Source organism: Bos grunniens, chromosome 1, assembly GCF_055505025.1.
Source record: "Bos grunniens cultivar Pamir isolate PY7600 chromosome 1, Bosgru_T2T1.0, whole genome shotgun sequence".
NCBI classification, from domain to species: Eukaryota; Metazoa; Chordata; class Mammalia; order Artiodactyla; family Bovidae; genus Bos; species Bos grunniens.
In genome coordinates, this window is record NC_141165.1 from 105180954 (window position 1) to 105204286 (window position 23333).

General features: G+C 39.4%; 1 protein-coding gene across 40 annotated transcripts in view; it reads right to left on the minus strand.

Moving 5' to 3' along the window:
* The window catches only part of BBX (BBX high mobility group box domain containing), a 297568-nt gene extending 274574 nt beyond the window's left edge, over nt 1-22994 (minus strand). For 14 of the 40 annotated variants that reach the window (XM_086408179.1, XM_086408500.1, XM_086408481.1 and 11 more), the window contains exons 1-2: nt 22875-22994; nt 19630-19701 (exon numbers count right to left, since the gene is read on the minus strand). The gene's annotated coding sequence lies outside the window, so the exon portion shown is untranslated. Of the gene's footprint in view, nt 1-885; nt 910-19629; nt 19702-21422; nt 21677-21780; nt 22178-22349; nt 22720-22741 lie in introns of those variants that run through there. The other 26 variants (XM_086408330.1, XM_086408418.1, XM_086408095.1 and 23 more) reach the window with 11 other exon arrangements.
* Nucleotides 22995-23333: the final 339 nt, after the last annotated feature.

Genomic DNA, 23333 nt, shown 5'->3' on the forward strand with positions numbered 1-23333 from the left:
ACTGGTTGGGTAAAATTATTCAACAAACAAATCAATATAACCACTTTTCCTTCTGAATATACAGCAGGGGTTGGGGAGATTAAGGAACCATACATTATTTTCAAGTATAATAACTGTATCACGTTTTATAATGAAATAGGATAGTTTTACAGGTATACTTAATGAAAGGCCCAGCAAGACAACCAGTTTTCCAAATCTGATCAACAATTCATACATTTTAAATTAATAAGACATATTTAACAAAAGAAATCTTGCATTATTATTACTACAAGTTTTATGAAGGTAAATTTTTGTTATTTAGCTCAAAAGTCCAAATCTTTCTCATAATCATAACCTAAAAAGAAATCTAAAAGAGGATATGAGTTTCTTGCAAAAATTATCTGTCTCATGTGAGATAAAATGAGTTTATCATATTTCCTAAAATGATTTGTCACTAAACCACTTGATAATGATTTACTTAATCATGTAGTCCTGTGTATCATGAAATCTTAAAAAATCTGGGTTTTATTTAGTCAGTAAACAATAAGCAAATGACGAGTGTTCTGACAAAGGGCTTTAAAAAACATGGTCCTTAAGCTATGCACACTAACATTTCCCAAAATTATAGCAACAACAAAAAATGAAATTTAGAAACCAGCAATTTATGGCCAGGAATGATTAGAGAATGAATGTCATCTCAGGCAAGTCTAAAAGAGTTGAGGAGTCAAAATATGGGTGGTTAGTGGCTCCCAGGTCTTAGAGCCAATCTTCAGATGGCAGAGAAAGGGGTGCTAATTTAAATAAACTTCACGTTATCAAATCAATCTACTGTAAACTAGGAAGCCGGCAGGGAGGCTCTGGATGGGTGAGTGGGACCTAAAATAAAAGTAAAAGGTTAAGGATTACCTGGAGGTTTCATGCAAACAAGCAACACTTTACTGTCCTTTCTCCCAAATTCTAAAGAGGACTGGCACTTGAGCACAGTTCAAAATCTGTTTAGAGTGTAGTAATTTACAGTCACATCACCAAGCTGAATGAAAGACCCAGCACAAAGATGGTTTCAGCTACTTAATGCATCATCACTACCTCCTGGGCAAGACTCAAATTCAACCAGGGAAGCACCAAAGACTACAAACAGGGTAATGGATTTCCTGCTGAACATCCCACCGATTGCTGTTCCTTAAATAAGAATGAGAAAAGTAATTATTGCTCCTGTTAAGAAAATAATTCCACAGACCAGCACAAAGACAGTGAATGCAATATTATCTTTCCAAATGTGTAGGGGATGAAACCTCGACAATCCCAAGTCACCCAAACGTTTACTCTTACGTCAGTAAACCTGCATTCTGAAACCTTCTGCTTCCAACTAAACATAAGGTACTGATCTGCTATCACCATCCTCCCACAAAAATTAAAAGCTTTTATTTCCATTAAGCTGCTATTTAATATTTATAAAAGTTCATTTTTCGTTTCCTTCTTTTAACTCAAGTCCTCACAGAACATACTTTTCCTCATCACAGGTTGCCAGTTTTTGGTACGTTAAAAATCCCATCAAGTTGCACTTGTATGAGGTGACAATTAACTTTTAATGATGGATAAAAGAGGTGGATGCTTAAAGTCACTCTGCATTCTATTACTGCACCCATCTAATAAAGGAAAGGTCCTTCATAAAGGTCAAAAATTTCCTTCTTTAGTCAGAACTCTAAAAGACAGACTAACTTTGAAAATATATTAAATTGGTTGGGCCAAGAGCTGCGTAACAGAATATATAGCCTTTTGTCAGTATACTGCAGAAGCAAAGCAATGCCTCCACTCCATTCCAAAAGAAACAATTTCTATTATGTTTATAACTTAAAAAAATAATGATTTCATAAATAACTAGCATTTTGTATCTGAGAACTGTATTTATAGTTTTCTAGACGTGATGTTTTAATATCTGACGTCTAAAGACAATCTCCTTGGATACAACTGCCTGCAGGGTTCACGTATGGCTGCTCAAGTTGTGCTGTGCACAATCCTAGGGGGCGCCATTCACGTCAGAGAGCAGAGCTCTATATAGTTATTATGACAATTCCCGGCCTAAAGGCAATCAAGTGTCTTGTTCTAACAAAATCAATCTATTATGACAATCTTCCAACAATTGAAACTAGAATATATCAAGAAAGGGGTGTTTTCCAGCAGCTTTTGGGACTACGTGGCTCTTATTCTCTGAAAATTCCCATCTGGAGGATGGCAGGTGAACTCGCAGAAGCAATGCCCTCACAAGACATACCAGGCTCCCTCCCTGAACTGCAGTGGGTGCTAAGTTGCTTCAGTCGTGTCCAACTGTTTGCAATCCTATGGACTGTAGTCCACCAGGTTCCTCCATCCATGGAATTCTCCAGGCAAGAAAACTGGAGTGGATTGCCATTTCCTTTTCCAGGGATCTTTCCGACCCAAGGATTGAACGTAGGTCTCCTGCATTATAGGCAGCTTCTTTACCGTCTGAGCAACCAGGGGTTAATTTCTCCCAAAGGAAACACAGACATACAAACCTTGAAAACATGATGGAGGGTCTTAACTCACCAATGTTTAGTACATTTACATTTGAGAGGACTCAGTCCAGTGTTCTTGCCTGGAGAATCCCAGGGATGGGGGAGCCTGGTGGGCTGCCGTCTATGGGGTCACAGAGTTGGACATGACTGAAGCGACTTAGCAGCAGCAGCAGCAGTCCGAGTTACAAGGTATGTGGTCACTACGGTAGTTTCTTAATAAGGCCACCATGAGCCGTCACAGTACACAAATCAGTTAAATCACTCTTCCACAATGAACACTGTTAGGGTTTAAAAAACTTCTTTCTCCTGATCAACAACTTTACACTTTCTTGGACAGAACAAAATCTAACAGTCCTTGAATAACTTCAATGGCTCTTTTGCTTAAGATTAGGATGAGCTGCTATAAGGCTAGGATGGTTTTTCCTAAGACCAGACTATAATAAACTTATGGTATTTGATAAACTGGCATGCCATTTAACAATGTGTTATTGTTTTGGAAATTCTTCCTCTGTTTTCACAGGACACAGAACTACACCAAAGCCATGTATCTGTTAGCTACCAAAATTTTGTTATACTACTAAATAAATTAGAAATCAACTAGTAAGATAAAAAATGCTTTCAAAGTTAGTATGTATAATGTATTACATAGAGCTCTAATAACACATAATATTTTCATTCTTTAATATTTTTAACCATTTATAAACAACATATAAAAAAAAAAGCCACATATTCCGGCTGTGAAAATGGTGCCATCAATGGACTAAAAATATTTTCTACATCATTTTGGAGCTAAGCAGATTTTTCTAGCAAAACACCAAATCAGAAGTCTTACATCTTAGTTCCAGCTCTGCCACTCACATGGCCTGGGTCCCAGTCCTTAATCTGGGTCTTTCTTTCTTCAAATTTAAAATGATGACATATATAAGACTCCAAGATCATCTGCAATGTCCCTTCTAGAGCCCAAATTCTGTTATTCACTTTGAATGCAAATTACCTGAATTCAGGGACTTCCTGGCAGTATAGTGGTTAACAATCTGAGCTTCCACTGCAGGGGGCACAGGTTCAATCCCTGGTCAGGGAACTAAGACGCCACAGGTTGTGCGGCCCAGCCAAGAAAAAATACATACGTATAATATTTTTTAAAAATTATCTTAATTTCAAAACTATTTTCTTTTTTATATTTGCACCACAATGCTATTTTTTTTTAAAAATCAGATATTTCACCTCAGAATACTATATTAATACTACCTTTTTAACTTTAGAAGTTTACCATATACTTAGAATGACTTAAGAAATAAGAAACAAGCAAATGTGAATACAGTTATGTGCTCCACAAAGACAGCAGAGGTACTTTTATCCTGGGCTGGAAGTCACGTCGAGTAGCGGTACAAAGGCTGCACCAGCAGCGAGGGGCCTTGCAGGGGAGAGTGAGTAGGAGCGTGGCCTCCTCAGAATGAGCTGGAATGGAATGCCAGCTCCACCGCTTACCGGAAGAATGACCTTGGGCAACTTGCCGAGCCTCTAAGACTCAATTCCCTCATCTAAAATGGAGATGATAATTCCTCTCTCCCAGGCTGTTTCAAAGTGGAAAGAGAGGGACCACAGGATTCAACTGCTTAAAAACTGAGGATGGGGAGGAACTTTACCTAATTATCCTCATGACTTTTATTTTCATACTTTATTTTAAATAAAAAGCTATAGTTAAGAAAAGTTCACAGTTTCTACCTCTTTCCATCTTTAGAAGTCTTCTTCAATAAATACATACTCTAGTTTTTCTTCAAATTACGCTTCTTCAACAAACTTCCTTATCCACAAATACTATACCATATCCCGCAGTTAGTATAAATCTTCAAAATCAAATTATGAAAATTAAATTGATAAATTTCGTGTCAGGCCTTAAATCTTTAAATAAAAAAAGGTCTGGGAGACCTAATGCAATCAATCTTTCATTATTTTCCCACAGTTCAATAATAAGTAGGCCTCTCTACTCTTTGGGAACTTTGAGATAAGATTCTAACAAATAAAACTCTCCTACTATGTAAAATATTAATTGAATAATTGTGCCAAGTTAAAATGCCTTTTAAACTTAAAAACACTTGCCACCACTTCTCTGAAAACACCAGTTGATATCACATTATAATACAGATGTGTTCTAGAAATGGGTGTAGCTTAGGTATTTAGATATCAATTGATACTTTCCAATGATTTTTCATGATAATTTCAGAAATATGTCTCACAGGGGAAAAAATGGCCCCAATACATAATCCAAATCTCACTTAAGAATCGCAATATACACTTGAAAGCACATTCTTTGTCAGTGTGTGGTTCCTATGCATTCAATTTTCCATCTTTTTCACTAACTGTAAACCCTTACAAACTTTTTTACAAATTGTAAAAAGTTAAGTCAAATGGACAGTTGTTCCACATGATCTAAAACACTTACTTAAATATACAAATAAATTTAAATACACCAGAAATTTAAGGTCCATTCCACTGATATTTTATAGCCCACAAGGCATTCAAAATCAAAACAACCATAATGTCTAGGGCACTGCCATTCCAGGTATTTACAATCACTTATCAGGTTGAAAGTAAGAAAACGAAACCTCAGTTTAAGTAAGATAACTTCTGCTCTTCACAGTGGGCAGTTTTCTAGAGGAATGAACAAAAGACAGGGTTTTTGCCTCAGGGGAGCCACTGCAAACTCTGACTCAGGTTCAGCCACTTGACAACTTTGAACCTGTTTCCTCATCTGCAAAAATGGGAATAATGATACCCTACTTCACAGCCTGAAGAGCAAGCAAGACGTCTGTGAAATCACAGTGTAAACTCTAGATTGCAATAACAAGTTTGACATTTATTACTACTGTGCCTTTAAGAGTGACAAACTTACAGTGAAGAAAGATTTGACGACTTAATGACCAAAAGGATGAAAGCAAAGAAATTTTACTAGTTTAAGTCTTTATATGGAGACTATGATACAGATGCAGAGGAAATTTTAAGATTTTTTTTTAATGTGGACCATTTTTTGAAGTCTTTATTGAATTTGTTACAACACCGCTTGTTTTTTTTAATGCTTTGGCTTACTGACCACAAAGCATGTGGGATCTTAGCTTCCCAACCAGGAATCGAACCCACACCCCCTGCCCTGGAAGGTGAAATCTTAACCACTGGACCACCAGGGAAGTCCCTCAGAGAAAATTTTTATTCAGCTCTAGGAAGCCTGGGCAGACTAAACTGTTTTTGTAAGGGCAAAGGGGAACTTGCTGTGCTTACTACGAGACATCAGAAATGCAAATTAGAGCACAGTAATTTATTAATTGTGCAGATGTGAAACTGCTTTAAATAAACATGCCCTAAATGAGACTGAACTGCAGAGGGAGTAAGGGGGTACCTGTCTTGACTGTGTCACAGCTGAAGAAGGATGCCTTCGTCTGGCCAGCCTCTAAAGGAGAGAGCTAATGCCAGAGTTGTTTCTCAGGGGAAATCTGTTCTCCCCAACCCTAACAGCGCTCAATAAAATGCATGACAGGTTTATTTTATGACCACAAAACTAGAATTTTTACTACCTTTTAAAGAGGAAGTCTATTGAATAAGAAAATTCCAAAAATAAGAGGGGAAATACAAACTACCTTGCTTTATTTATCTGTAAATACATTCAGTCCTAACTGAAATAGTACACAGGAGGGTGCTCCATGACATTATGCCAGCGTTACTGATGATGGAAGACAGTATAGGATGACAGCATATAAGAAATAATTCTGTCACAAACTCCATTTTCTTCATTGATAACGTGTCGATGGCAGTATGTTAATAACGACACTGTTAATAACAAACAGCTAAATATGATTTGGCAGTTGTGGTCACCAGAGCACCTCTGTGCAGGCAACACTGTGAAGGCTTAAAACCATGTCTGCAGATGAGGTAATCCCAGAACCGCTGGCTTTGCTTCAATCAGGGCAGGATTCATTTACAGGCCTCTGATCTTTCCACTGAGCCATTTCTGAACATGCAGAACCTCCTATATTCAGGACATAGTATAAAACAGAGCAATTCAACAAAAGTGAATCAGACACCTACTATACTGTTCTATGCAGTGTGGGTACAAAGATAAGTAAAACCCAGATCTTATTGCTTATGAGGGTCACAGTTTTTAAGATGTGAGGTTACTGAAGCCATTCCTCCATAATGTTCTTACTAACACTGTAACCCCTTCGCCACACTGGCTGTATTTTTTTGCCTACTGATCTCCATAGACTGTTCTGCTCTAGGGGACCTCCTGAAATTTACCTTTTCGTGTCCTTCTACAGACTCTGGCAGATCCCTCATTATGAGCTACACACTGTCCACACCCTTAGCTCAGTGAACTAGTATTTTTTGAGTTCCTACACTTTTATAGGTACAGGAGATACAGCAACAGACAACAATTGACTCTATTCTTATCAGATCCTTCACGATGAGCTAGACTCAGTCCTCGTCCCTACTAACTAGACTAATTCCACTGATTTGTTTCACAGTATCCATTGCACTCCTAACAAGTTCTAGGTGCTGATGATACAGTAGGAAGCAAAACACAGTCCTTGGGCTCATGGAACTTGGCAAAACTTGGTGTGACACTGCCCAATTTTGACCAGTGGTGTCCAAAATTGGGTCCTTGAGACCCAAAACATGAATAAGACTTAGCCCACTGGAGTAGGTAAGAAGGAAATAGTATAATTTTCCTTTATATTCAAAAGAAAATATTTTTATATTAAGTTTATTTTTTATTTCTAAGCATTTATAGTTTATCACATTATATATTAATAGCTCAATATATGTATGTTATAAATAAACGTATAGACACTGAGGATACATGCTCAAATTCATTTACTGAAGGGGATAGCACCTAAAACTTCCAGAGACCACTGGCTTGAATGATGACACAACTAGAAGGAACTGTCTGCCACGATGGGGTTAGCCTGGACTTCCCACTAGCCTGGGAAGCGTTTTGGCAAGGATGCCTAAACATTAAACTAAACAACCGAAGTTCACATCCATCTCAATCTTCCTCCCTAACTGTCTCCTAACAACCATATATTCACCATCCCCGTGTCCCACGGATATCACAGCATTGCTACTTTCTATTCCACATCTGGTATATGTGTGTCATTACTATACCAGAAACATCCTGAAGCCAGAGCCGCTACCATTTTATTCTGCAAGCCCCAGAATTCCTAGTCTGGCATTATATATACTGAGTACTCAATAAATACATGCTGTATAAAATAAAGACAAATCAATATACGGAACCCAGAATTACCAAACAGATATGATAGAGGCACCAAGTATTTGCTTTACCAAAGATTGCTCTTCTTTATAATGATCAGCACTGGATTCCTTTATGCAGCACCCCTCTGTGTACTTCACAGACCACTGATTACGACTAGGACCTGGGAATGGTAAAACTTCAAGTACCCACTGCTAACTAAAGATCAATTAGAAACACATATGAAACGCTCTGAAATTATAATCTGTCAATAAGGATATATAGTTAGTTCTGAAAAACTAAGGAAGTCAAAACTTTCCAAGAAAACATCTTTAATGAAGAAAAGCGCCAATCACCCTAACTATTGAGATCTATATATCAGACTTTATGATGAGATAGCTATACCTGAAGTAAGTCAGGAATGATACATATGGTTACCTAAAAAGAATTCAAGAAATAAAATCCACCACTGATTTATGATACAGTAAACTCATCACTATGTGAGTGAGACCAGATCCTCAGATCTATAACTCTGTGTCCATTCCTCAAGACCCATTCCCAAGACCTTTCAAGCTACAGAAGACTTCTGTATGGATTTAAATTTATGCACAGGCTATAGGTAGAAAATTATTAAAACTTTTTAAAACCCTGGACCTTACAACAAATCTGAACATGTTGTCTGGGACAACTAAGAATGTATAGCACCAAATGAGACAAGAATGCATATCCATACACAAAACTTAAAAGAGAAATTCATTATTACCATGAGGACAGTTAAATGAGATCTGAGTAACTGTACTTCCATGATGCCAAAGAGCCCCATGATAGAACGGAAAGAAGACTCACAAGATATTTTTCTGTGTTTCTCCATTCCTCTTTGCTTCTTTAATGTAAACATTAGGGTCATTATCAACGGTGTGAGCTTACCAAGAAATATTTTCCCAGATCAGTTTCTTCCTTATGATTTTGCTTATGAATGTATTTTTTATTAAAGCACCCAGGGTTGGCATCTGGAACACTGAGCACACAGTATTTTCGAAACAAAGTTTTAATCTAAACTCTGATGATGTCCAGAAATGACCAGTCAAAAGGGGGCCACAAATAAAACTGGGTAAAAATGAATACACCCTGAGGTGTAATAAATACAAAAGTTATGATTTTAAAATGTGATGTTGAAGATCTGATCAAGTCAAAGGGAAATCCAAAGACCAGAACCTAGATTACTAAGCATAAAAGAGAAACTCATGTGTCCCTTACAGGTCATGGCTTACTAAAACATGAGAGACACCACAGTTGTAACAAAGGTTGAGGGAAGCACTAAGCATAATTTTTAATCTATTTTAATTTTAATAAATTTTATATTAAATAATATAATTTTAATCTATAATTTCTCATAGAAAAGTACATTTTTACCTGGTTAGAGTCTGGGCTTGAAATCTTATTAATAAATATACTTTAACTAGTATATTTATGTAAGTAAGAAGCAGTGTTAGAAATAGTAGTTTACACCATTTTTATTAGAATGTGTTTGAACACACAGCTCAAACTTTTTCTATTCACTATACTTTTAACATGATTTGGTATAAGTGCGTGGAGTCCTCGAACCGTTCCCTTTACTTCAAAAGTGTTGTCCTTTCAGACTGTGACATTAATAGTAATAAATAAAAAAGTAAAAATAAAGAAAGTCCAAAACACTTGTGTGTGTTTTAGTTGCTCAGTCGGGTCCTACTCTTTGCGACCCCATGGACTGTAGCCTGCCACGCTCCTCTGTCCACAGAATTCTCCAGGCAAGAATACTGGAGTGGGTAGCCATTCCCTTCTCCAGGGAATCTTTCCCACCCAGGGATCGAACCCAGGTCTCCCGCACTGCAGGCAGATTCTTTACATCTGAGCCACCAGGGAAGCCCCAAAACACTTGACTGTAATGTAACTTAATATAGGTTGAAAACTTTATCAAAAAGTCACTGGTTTTTAAAATAGACTAAAAGCCAAAATAATGTACTAAATGCAAAAATAACTAGACTAAATGCCAAAATAATAAAGAAATGCCAGCCAAATTACGGTCAAAAGTCTAATTTTTAAAATCCACTCTGGTGCTTGGACCAAATGAGTTTATAACCCTGATGGTAGTTAGGACATATATAGTGGGACAGGAAGAAATCCTTTTCATATTTCAATGTCAGCTCCTATGTTGGAACTGGCCAATTTTTAAGTGGTTTTTACTTAGTACTATTTTATGCCATATCTGTCAGAACAATTAGCACAGAATAACATATACATTCATATCTACTGGACTTTTCCAGTCAGTAGAAGATGCTTGCTTTGAGGATAAGGGCTGTTCCACATTCATCTTTAAATCCTCAAAGTTTAAATCAGCATCAATACACTGTAGGCACCCAATATATGACCAGTGAATTAAATCAGTAAGCTTTTGCTACCTGAATCTCACCTATACTTGACCAAATTATATAACATGCAAAGTGATCTTTGAACATGACTCAAGAAAACAAGTCAAAAAAAAGGTATCAGATGCCACAAAACTTACTCAGTTTACCAGCCTACCTGAATGAGAAATATGGAAGTACTTTATTGTAGGGGGGATGAAAGACAAGAAATGGAAGCCTGACACACCCTAACGCATCACTGAGCAGAACCCAGCAAGAGCACGCTTCATAAGATTATCATCCACAGAAACTACTTTGCCAAAACAGAAAAATATCCTATTTCTATGTTTCAGGGTTCAGGGGAAAAGAGAAGTCACTTAAAAAGAACAACAAACTTTTTATTTTCCTATATCTGAATTCGGCTCTAACTTTGCTGAATTTGCAAAGATAAAAGAATTTAATTTCAGGTGAATAGGGCTCTCAGTACCAAAAAAGCAACATGTTACTTTGTCTTTTTTAAATCATTTGCTACATGTATGTAAATGTGTAATTTATAAAATCTCTACTTATCATAGCAGAAACAAATTTCTTACATAAAATAAATCAAAAGTACCCAGAAATCACTTTGAAAACTGATTAACTTTTGACTGACCTTCTAATTCATGTTTGCTCATTAGAACAACACTGCAATGTGTCTATGAAATCTGCTTAATAATTTTTTTCCATGAATACTGATTTCTTTTCAAACCAAATTCCAGAAAACTATTTTATAACACTATGTTAAATTCCTTTTGTAAAATATATTCACTGATTAAGTATTTAAGAGTACCAGACTAAAAACATATAGACTGTTCAGCAAGAAAAACAACTTCTTATGAAGAATGAATGATGATTGCTACTACTGCTGTACCAAAGGAATTAACAAATAGTGAAATCAGTAACTGTTGTTATTAGACATTTCTATCCTGGATACACCAAACAGAAAGGAAGTTCTCTAACTATTAATTTCTAAACTAAGTTTGAGGCCAGTTTTGTCTTTGATTGTGACCTCACAGACGAAAACTGACAACCAGCCCCAGCTCAGAGACTTTCTCATCCACCTTTCCTAAGATTGATAGAGGACAGTGTTCCAAGCCCCATCACTTCAAAAAGAAGATGATTTCTCTTTCAGGAGAAAGAAAAATTAGAGGTAATTCTTAGCTATAAGTAGCCTCAAACCGTTCATTTGTAACCTTTTGGAATGTGGTCCTAAAAGCAGGTATGCAGAGAACAAGCCCAGGAGACGGTGGCACTGCAGACAGGCATTCTAAGCCTGGCACAGTCACTTGCTAGCTGTGTGACTTCCAACAAATGACTTAACCTGAGACTTGGTTTCCTCGTCATTAAAACAGGGTTACCTCTCATCAGAAAGCTGTTATGAAAAATAAAGTAGTAAAAATAAAAAAAAATAAAAAAAAATAAAATAAAATAAAAATAAAACTTACACTTCATAAGGAGGCTCTCAGTCCAAATATCTTTCTCCCAAAGGGTCCAGCTCAGTGGTAGAGTTTGACTGCAAATTATCTTCCTCCCTTCCTCCCAAAGTGAAATACTATTTGGGCTACCCTCCTAAAAACTGCATTTAATTTTCCCTTAAATATACGTGAAACCATGTAATCATGCTACCACTCTAAAAAACAAAAATGACTGGATAAGGAATTTACTTCATAAAAACAACAGGTGCCTTTATTTCACGTAGCCGTCCTAACGGCGTCTAATAACTGTTCCTAAAAGACTTTATAAGGGACTGTGTAAGTATCAAATTCATAATTGACAACTTCATTATATGTAGTGATGAATACTAAAAGGACTCAAAAGCTACAAATAAATCTTTAAAATCAAATAATGGTAAAAAAAAAAAAAACGTTCAATCCCACATTCCCATCCTCAGATGTTTCTAGGCAGTATCACAGATGCACATTAGTGAATATAATTGGCTGAGAGAAACAGGACAGAGATAAAGGGGGAGAGAAGGAGGAGAGAAAAGGAAGAACAGAAGGGAGAGAGAGAAAAAAATAATAACTTCAGTAACACAAAATATAATCCAAGTTTGACAGTTGGATGTAGAGAATTATTTTCTCATTTTGTTCCATGCTCCACAACATTCTCTTTGCAGTCAATGAGAACTCTACACTTGGGTGAGTTTTGAGAGGCTCACCAAAAGCTGAAAAATAACTCAGCAATTTTTAATATTAAAAGATTCAGGACTGCTAATAAGACTCCCTCTGAATGACTCAATCTGTAGCTTTCCCACATCAAAGGATGTAGTCGAATCAACAAATAAGAAGACTTTCTTTAGCCATTAATAGTTTTAATCTAACAAATGAAGATTAAGTCTTGGCCTAACAGTAGTTCAGACACAGCTACTACTTTATTCCTAGAGAGCCATATAGACTCTCACTTCATACTTTTCAATTTTATAGTGCTTTTTTATAGGAAATTAGAAGTACAGATAAAAGATTCAGCATTTCACAGTTAATTATTAAAAATAAAGATACCTAGGACCTCTATAAAATACAACCCAGGAACATTCTCACCTGAGAGGAAACCAAATTTGCAGAAAACACTTTCACTTTTACCTTTCTGACTGAAGGAAAGAAACATTCAAGTAGCAGAGTAATAAAGGAAATATAATTCCTTCATGAAACTTCTCCTAAGAGTAAACCGTAATGAAAGTAACCTAAGTTTTGTTCACTGTTATAAGCAATGTTCAACAAGGCACAAGTTTCAAAAGTTACAGCTATAAGTGTGTGTTTGTTTAATAAAATAAAAACTACAACAACCAAAAAAGAATCAACAATGTCAAAATGGATGGATGAGGTTCAGCTAGTGTGCATGTGATTGTGCGTGTGTGTGTGTCTAAGCTTTCCTTACCCACAAGCCTTTCACTCTGCTCAGTGCAGGAGGCACAAATGATTTTATGCACTGCCATTTTGTTTCCTTGTCTTGATAACCTCTGATGCCTTCCACATTTATATTTGAAGCCAAGGGTTTCAACAGACAGATAGTCTGAGTTAATATATGATGTTAACACGGCTTCCATGATCTATCCCCTTGCAATGAACTCAAAATGTTCAGATGATCTATGATCAAAATTAGCAAAAGGATTTTCATTGAGCTAAACGAGTAGGAATACCCTATATTTTCACTTTGTGAACTAAGAAAGTTAATACAATAAGATCACAATCCCTTATATGAAACCCTTAGGTCCAAGTACACATCAGATTTTTTGTGGGCTTTAAAAAGATCAGATTGAGCATACTGCATGCTTTATGTAACATTCGTAGCTCAATTTAGGTTAGTACTTCATAACGTACCATACTACTACTTATAGCAAAATATGTGAATATTCTAAGTGGGCTTTAAAAACTATTTTAAAAAGGCCCATGACAATCTGGGTCAGGTTTTGACATCAAGTGAGTTTCAATGTCAAACTTTTGGAAAAACAAAAACATTACTTTTTCAGAGGTATTTTTAGATACAAGATTGCAAATATATACCCAATACCACTCCAGATCAAGATACAGTTCACTAATTTACTAGAGATGAAAAAGTATGGCAAATTAAAATTCAGCAAAGTAAGATGTTCCTGGCAAATACATCCTTAAAAGCCAGGGAACAGCTGGGTGGTTCAGTTGTCAGGACTCTGCCTTCTCACTACTGAAGACCCGAGTTCAATCGCTGGTCAGGAAAGTAAGATCCCAGAAGCTGCAGGGTGCAGCCCAAAAGAAAAAAAAAAACCCTAGAAAGTTAGGAAATACAAAGGTTATTTCATTTTAATTTATTCAAATAAATTAAATGAACATTGAGACTACTTAAAAATAAATGTCTGTGTTAGAGGCAATGAGTATTCAAGTTTGAGAACCATAGTACTAATAGTCTTTGGTACTTCCCTTGCATTTAACCACAGGGTGCATATCCCCAGGCTTTTGATTTTCATACTGTTCAAGATTTCAGGGATTTAGGGTATTTCCCATGCATCCTCTCTCTAGTTTGTCCCTCTTTTCGATTGAAGTGCCATTTTGTATGATATAATTTGTTATGAACTTTGGATATAATGCTCCTCAATCTTCATGCCTTGACACAAACATGTTGTAACTGGTTGTGAAGAGTCCCCCCAAGTAATTAGTTATGAAAAATTAATGTACAGTTTAAAGGATTTTACAAGTATATATATGGGTGTATTCAAGATTTTCATCATAATAACATCACTCTTGCTTATTTTCTGACAGACTTTACTGAAAGGGAAAGAAATGGCTTTATCACACTGTGAACTACCTATATAGTCAACTGCATAATTTATCTATGTCTATCACCAAAGAATCATAGAGTCCCATATGAAAACATCAGTCGCATGCGTGTGGGTAGAAAGTTTGAGGAATGATGCTCTAAGACATTCCAGGATGCATCAAAGTCACTTGAGAGAAAGTCTAATGCTGTCACCTAACCATTCTGAATGGTGTCCTGTCCTGCGAGATATCTTTTTTTTAAAGAGGTACAAGAATCATTCCCCAAACTTCAAGAAGCACTGTACTTATATGTGGCATGCTTCAGCTGTTTTTTTCTTTTCTTCCCTTCTGGTTATTCTTATTTCCTTCAGTAATAACTTGCTTGTCCAGCACCCCACATTCAGTTAAAAATGCACCACTGCTTCATGATACTAGAGTTGAAACAAAAAACTGAAATGCACGGCCTTGAAAAACTTCAAACTTGGTGGGAGTTGGAGTGAGATGAGATATAACTATAAAAACATATCCTATTGAGTACTGTCTGTGGATAAGGGTCATTATAGACCTTACTGTCTTATGTAATTCTCATTCTGCTGTATGGTAAATATTAAGATGCCCTTTTGCACATATGATAATGGAAGTTTATTCTGTGTCCATATAAGCCCAAAGTCCCTCAGCTTATAAACTAGAGAGCCATCAAGAGTGAAACCCAGGGCTCTTCAGCTGCAAAGCCTCTGCTTCCTATTCTATACCTGCTACAGTGGAACATCTATGGAGGGGGATAAGGGTCCTCTGAGTATTGTAAACATGCTGACTGAAATACAGCCATACAATCTTGAAGCTCCGGAAGAGAGACCTCTGTAGTCAATAAACTCTAACTCCACATTCAAGTACGTAACGCCCATTCAATCTTTATCCATAAGTCCCTTAAATGAGAATTCCTCCAAGAGTATCAGGGGACCTCACAGCTGCTTCAGAATCACCAGCAGTATTAGTTAAAATGCAGATTCCAAGGCCCTACCCTAGATACACTGAATCAGAATATGAAGATGAGGGCTGGGGATTTCTATATTTTGCAAGCATACCGGTGTTTTTTTAATTTAAGTCATAAAATAAATTTCATGAATGACACTCTGTCTTTTAATAAAATAGTTTGAAACAGATTAGGTTTATAAAGGTTAGACAGGAATAGGAAATTATCAGAGCACTGCTCTTAGTACTATTTCAGGAAACTTTTGTTCCAGGTTTTATATGTGTATTGGAATAGAAAAAGTATTTCTTACCACAAATCTCAAAAACATTTGAGAAATTCAGTTGTTTTAAGCAACTTTTATCCCCATTCTTATTTGTTCTTTCAAATAAGTTATTGATCATTTATTTAATTATTCCCTTTACAAAATATCCAAACTTGTGTCTTTTTCAGGATCTCAGTTATTTCAATCCAGGAGTTTCTGTTTTATTCCCTGATCTTTTCACCCAAGGGCTATATTTAACTACTGGTTTAATTATTTAATCAATATTTTACAATACTTTTCACTTTTCTAAGATTTCCTAAACTCCAATTCATTCTTAATTTTACTTTAAATTTTATACAGCCTCCTCACGATCTGAAGTTATTTTACTCTATCTAGATCCTTGAACTGATATATTTTTAACTTATTAAACTTATATTTGGAAGGTGTGTCAGTGTTTCATGGTCTATACTTAATCCTTTAAATCTTTCATTCCCTTACTCTTTCATTCTCTGTTTATATACACTTTTTAGACAGAATTCTTTATTGGCTTGTCTTCTCTTGCATTTCTGTTGTGTAATTGGTACTTATTTCAATTCTCACCTTATCTTTTCCTTTGAAAGAAAAAAAAAAAAACAATCCCTATTAACACATGAGGATTTTCTGGATATATCTTTACAGTTTTACAATGATGTCCTGGCATTTCAAGAAACTGTAATTGCCTTCTAAGGGATAATATGAACACATACGAATGTTGAGAGGCTAAATGCAAAAGATGCTCTCCTCAGGTATGACTTAAAACATAGAAATCTCTACAGTTCGACACAGTGTGTTGCGACTGCCCTTGAGGTAGTACAAGCTCATGGATGGAATTATAGTCACAGAATCTTCAAGATGGAAGAACATCCATTCAATATTTAGCCTTAGTTTTTACTACCTTCAGAGCAGTGTTTCTCAAAGTATGGCCTGAGGACCGCTTGCATCCAATTTACTTGGGGCATGTAATAAAAATGAAGGGGTGAAACTACAATGTTTTTATAATTTGGGTCTGTTTTCATTTCATATTGAGAGGAAGGCTGATTAAAAATACAGAAGATATCAGTCAGACCTATTTTAAAAGGTGCCTTTGGTAAGGAAATGTTAAAAACAAGGTGGACCTCAAACTACAAGTTCAAGAAAAGTGTCTTCTTCTTAAGCTAAATACCTGCTTAAGCTTAAATTTTAAAATATATTCCACACTGGTGGTGATGCAACATGCCAAATTAATTGCCTATATTTAGTAATTCAGAACATTTAAAAATACAATTTTAAACACTTCTGCACTCTTGCAATGGACTAGTAATTCCAGGGATTTCTTTTAGTATAGCAAAAACAGCCATATCTATAGTGAGGCTATTTTCAAAAACTTCTTTTAATAGGGTTGAACTGTGAAGTCTTTACCACTTCTATTAAAGACTTCTAATATTAAAGTAATTGATATTCATGGTAGGATCCCAGTAAAAATATGGCCCTTGCTTTAACCACATTCTTTATGAAATGTTGGAAAACATAAACCGTAAGTATATTGACTGATGATTAATAATTAGAAATTACATCTGTAATTTTACTGAAAAATATGGCTTTAAAAAACTTTAGCTGATGAATTAGACTTTCATGAGCTGTGCCACATTATTTTAAGGTCGTTGGTCCTTTAACTATACACAAAAAACATTATCAATTACATAGTTACTTACAGCACAAGCCAGCCATAATTATATATTCATCCTCACTTTCACTCAGAGCTATGTTTTAAATTCAATGTCTAAACAAATCTGTCTCAATGGATGAAGTATAAAGAACAAATCTATAAGGTCAAAGGTCCTACATACTTTTCAAGTTGTACAGCAGAGCTAGATATACATTAAAAGCAGAGCTACTTCACAAACTCATAAACCTGGAACTTTTTTTTAAATTTGGATATAAAAATCAAGATGGATATTAAAAAAAAGAAAGTATCAAAATTGCAAAGTTCTATTAGTATCTAAGACCCTAGGGGAAGATTCTTCCTAAAACTGCCATAATACATACAAAGATGTACCACTAAGAAATAACATAGATGAACCCCTCTTTCAATAAATGTGAAATGCAAATTAAGATTTCCGTTTCAGAATTTAATAGAGGTATGCAGAATAATAAAATAGGAGGTTTGAAAACTCTTGGCCATATAGAAGCAAAACTCGTATCTAAAATCTTATCTTGAAAAATTAAGCCTTATAAACCAAGCCAAATAACTTGTATTTCATTGTCAGTGTGACTTTTTCAAATCACTACTTCAAGTTTTACACTATAAAAACTACTCTGACTTCAAAGACCAAGACTTTGCTTGAAAATATTGTTTTAATGAAGCAGTTATTTGATATCTCAAACAAATGCAAGAACTCATCAGATCGCTTTTATTCTGGAAATTGCTGATTCCCATTTTAAATTCTGAATTGGTAAAACACATTTCCATGGGGAAAGAACTAACATTAAAAGTTTGCGACAGTGAACAAAATAATGTGCCTCACATGTATAAATGTGGTGTTCTTTAGTAATCAGGAATGCATTTTGAATACTCTTGCCATATGTTCAAAAATGAAAAACTTCTCTTGCAAACAAGCTTAAAAAAAAAAAATCAAAGAAGCTGAAATCCCATATTTCAGTGTGCACTAAATTCATCTTACAGACCCATCTCATTCTGACTGTTATGCATGTGACGTATTAGGAGGCTCTCCTAACTATCTGAAATAACAAGATATTTTACATTCCATTAAAGAAAGCTGGATACAGAGCTTCTGTTATATATCATCTAAAGTTCTCAGCAATGTCAAAGTATACTTTGCTACCATACAGAAAACAGAAAAACTACCAGAAAAGCTTGGTCTTCAAATTCAATTTCTCTCAATATTAAGACAATCTTTTGGTGACACACAGTATTACAGCAAGTCATGGAACAAAACAAAAGAAGGTCCCTTTTCTTTTTCTTTTATGGAAAACTGAATTCAAGTTCATTTTCATTCACAAAATACAGTCTGTCTTCATTATGATACTATTACAAAGCACCAAAACTGATTTACATAATTTGTATGACCAGTTTTCTTAAATTATCAGCAATTTAAGAATACCTGAGGTGTTTCTTGCAGTGGAGGAGCAAAATTACACGTTGGTTTTCTGAAGTTTGGGCTTACCACGCTGCTTTCAAATGTTAAACCCTCAGTTTTCACCTAGAGGGCTACTTCTCAAAAACAAACTTTTTAGGCACTTACTGTCCCACATTATTTCACCAACTTTTCCAATTAGGGGCACAGATCTGAAAAGAGTACTTAGCAACAGATTTCAAAGTTGCCATTTTTCACATACACAGACTGTCAAAATATACCCAATTTCTCCAAATTTAGAAGTTCTGAAGCAAACTCAATGCATTAGGACAGTTACTTGCTTCTGAATCAAGCTGATACACTAAATGCTAGATTTACCACACTGCCCAGTCCACCTTCCCTACTACAAGGGTAACTGTCATAAACAGCACAAGTTCCCAAGAAAAGAGTGCCCAGAAAAAAGTAAACAAATGTCAGATACTGTAATTTAGAGAGGTCTTCTGGGCAATGCTTCCTTGGGTTTTTTAATAATTCTCTCCACTCACAAGCTACAATCTTTCTACAATATTATCTAGCATCAAATTCCCTAGGCCTTCAACTCTATGCAAAATTTCATTATGAAATAAAAAGAGAAAATAAGTATTCAAATGACACTTGCAGAAAAATATTAAACGGACATTTAAACTATGTTAAAATAATAATACCCATAGCCGAATTCTAAATACTAAAAATCTGCTATGGGAAACTCAATGGGACAAGATTTCTGGGGTGCTACAAGCCCAAAAAGGCATCTTCTGACGTGTACAGTAAGGACCCTTAGGTCATTACTAATATCAGCTAGCTTCCCTATATGAAGAGTTTGCATACTTACTCAGGAAGGCAAGTGGAAAGTACACAGAGAGGAAGATGAACTGCGGCAAAACCTCTGTCATATGATAGTGACCTATAAAGTATCAAATAAAGGTACATCATCAGTATGATATAGCTTTACAGTTGAGGGCGAACTCCTGCAACATCTACGAAGGAAGGACCCCGAAACCCAGGAGGCCCGCTCCCCACCAACCACTCCTTCTCGCCATCCCCACCCCTACGTGCTGTGGGGCAATTAAGGGAAAGAGCTCCCAGTTTTCCAAGGGCAGAGGCTGAGGGTAGCCCAGTTGGCATTCTAGGGTGTCTCCAGCACACTTTCACCCTACTCCCGGTAATGTACAAGGCAGAAAGTTGATCAATTCGGCACACCCCAAACCCACGCCGTGCTCATTTATCAACTTGCACAAGTGATCGCCGTCCCCAGGAGAAATGCACCAGGAACCAAATCATGGCAATCGACAGGCAGTCCGAATCTCCCAGTGCTCAGAAGCCGGCCGGAGGTGGCAAGGCGACGGCAGCGGGTCCAGGTAGCGCAGCCCTCAGCCCTGCAGACCTGGGCGGCCACATATGTCGCCCAAACGCCCGGCCCCGGTCACAATCCCGAGATTAGAGATCGGAACCGAGCGGGGAACACATTCGCCAGAGCCCCCGGTGTCTAGTGCAGGGCCACCAGGTCGGGGTGGGGGGAGATGGGAAACGGAGAGGGAGGAAGGGAGCGAGGGATCCCACCCCGGCTTTGTTGCTGGTCACCATCAAGTTTGCATCTTAGTACAAAATGTCGATCTTAAAGGCTGACAAGACAGAGGCAGAGGGAGAAAGAGAAAGGGAATAGAGTCCATCTTGCTTTGGGGAAGAGGGGGGAGAAAAAAAATGAAGTGTAAATCCCACACTCCGGGCGTAAAAGTCTGCTAAACACCTTTCCATAACGGAGAAGCAACGAGTGGGGTGGCCCCGTCGCCGTGCCCGCTCGAACTGGCGGCGGTCTGGGCAGAAAACACCTCCCTCTCCTCGTCTTCCTCCTCCTTCCCCTCCTCCTCCTCCCTCTCCTCCTCCTCCCGCGGGCCCCGGCGAAGATCCCGCCGCCACCGCTGCTGCCTCCGCTGCTGCCTCCGCTGCCCCCCGGGGAGGCACGGCCGCCCGGCCCGGCGCTGCCATTCCGGGCTTGGACCGCGCGGCGCGCGTGGGGCGGGAGCTGGGTGGCCGCGCGGGGACATCCGCACCGGGGACCCCCTGCGCCCCCTCGCCGCGGGCTGGCTACAAAAGTCATGCGAGCAGAGGTGGCGGCGGCGCGCATAAGAGGGGGCGCGCGTGGGGGGGCCTCCCACGCCGCGAGTGGGCAACCCCAAGGGATGGCGAAGAACGCCCCTCCCCGCGCGGGGAAAGTACCCCAGTCCCCGGCAGCCCGGCGTCCGCGGCCGGGAGACTAGAACTGGACGTGTCATTAGCAGGACAGGCAATGGTTTCAAAGCCCCAGGCCAATGACCATTAGCAGAGGCAGAGCTCGCTCCGTCCCCATCCCCCACCACCTCCACCCACCTTCCCCTTCGTACCCCCCCCCCACCTCCACCCCACCTCACGAAACTTTTCAACGAGATCCACCTGGACTAATTTGTCCTCAGACAGTTAAAATACTGACTAGACCCTACACACCGGGAGAGAAGGGGAATGCACGTTTTATTTTCCTTTCTACAGAAAGGAAAGCAAAAAATAGCTTCTCTCTCCGTCTCTCCCTCTCCCCCCCCCCTCCTCTGTCGTACATGTTGTGTCTTAGCTTTTTGCATCGTTTCGTTTTACCTTCCTCATTTAGCTGAAATGATCGTGGATATTTCACACATAAACGTGTTCCAGATTCTTGGATTCAGGGTCCTTGTAAATTACAGGACTCACGTTAAGTTTCATACAATACCAAAAAATAAAAAATAATAATAATAATACATCTCTGAGGGTGAGCGAGCGAGACGAGGTGGAGGAGGAAAAGAAACCTCGAGTCTGATTTCGGTAATTTACTAGCGACCCGGATCGCAGCAAATAACAGTGTAACACGAGTGTGGCTTAAGGGGCTCGGGAGCTCTTTCTAGAGCCATCGACCCCATCCCCGGATAAAGGATCTGCAAGTTTTCTGTCATCGCGACCATGCAATGCCATAACTTACCTTCAGAAATAAGACTTTTAACAGCCAAGGCCTTCCTCCTCCCCTCCACCACCACCCCCAGCTTCGCTCCCTCCACCTTAAACTTATTGACACAACATAATCCCACATTCAAGCAAAATCCTGACACAGCCTCCCTCCTCCTCTTCCCCCTCCTCTCTTCCCTCGCGTTCTCTCGTTCTCTCTCTCTCCCGTTCTCTCCGGTTCTCTCTCTCTCTCTCTCTCTCTTGCCCTCCCTCCCCCTCGCCGGCTTTCCCTCCCTCTTCTCTCTCCCCTACTCCCTCACCCTCTTCCCCCTCTCCCCCTATTCTTCCTCCTAGCCACTCTGGCACTAAAACAGCACTTTCTCTACTCGCCGCGCATTTGGTTAGGGGTGGGGGGGTGAGAGGGCACCGATCTCCGGGGCCGGAACACCCAGATCCCAACTCTCCAGATGAACTGTTCCCGGTCACCGACGCACTCGAAACGTTCAATCAATCCACTGAGGGCTGGCTGCTCGTACCTTCCTCCCTTGCCCCGACTCCCCAGGCCCCACCTCCCCGGCAGCCGAGCCCAAGCTGGGCTCCACGTACTTTAGCCGAGATGAAGTTTGGGGCTCCCCGGGCGGCCACGAGCCGCCCGCCGGCGTGAGGGCTCTGTTGTTGTTTTCCTCGGGCTGCTCCTGCCCGCGCCCCGGCTCCCGTGCCCCTCTCGGGCGGCGCTGCCTGTGTGCCGAGAGGTGCTGGTTGCAAACGCAGCCTGGCACCGGCTGGCCTACTACTCCCCAGCCCGGCCCCCAGCCTCCCGCCCGCAGGGCACTGCCTCCGCGCCCCCCACCCGCCGCCGGCGCGGCCGCCGCGACCCTCGCCCCCGACCTCTCCCGACCCAAAGTTTTGGCGGAGGGGGAAAGTGCCCAGGGAGCGGGCCGGCTGGCGGCGGCTCCGGACGCGCGGGGTTCCCTCCGTCTTCCTCAAGTCCAGCCTACCGGCTGCCGCCGCCGCCGCCGCTGCTCCTGCCGAGGAGTCCTTGGGGCTGCAGCCCGGCGGCTCTCAAGTGAGTAGGAAAACAGAAAGTGCGGGGAGAGCGCCCGAGAAGGGCTGGAGATGGGGGGCTCTTACCTCGCGGGCTCGCCGGGCGCGAGGGCGTGTGTGTGGCTCGCCCTCAGTGGCCAGTCAGGGGTTCTCTATGGGAAAGTGGAGAGGAGCTCGCGGAGCCGCTCTGCCTCCGCTTCACTGTACACTGCTCCACATACAGTACATGCAACCCGGAGAGACTGAAAACACTCATTTTATATAAGGCAGCCTGCCATTGGCCCGCTCCGTGACGGACAGGCCACGCGACCAAACAGAAGGCCCGTTACACCCAAACACACGCACACATACACACATTTTACAGAGACACACAAAGATCATCACATTTTCTATTTTCTAATGTTCGGGACCTGTAGACAGTAGGAGAGGACAGGTAGAGAGGCCCAGCAGAGTGGGTTGAGAGGGAAAAACCCTGTCTGCACCAAGTTGCAAGGCTTGAAATTGGTGTCCTTTTGACTTGGGAGGGTTATAGTAATAAACTACAAC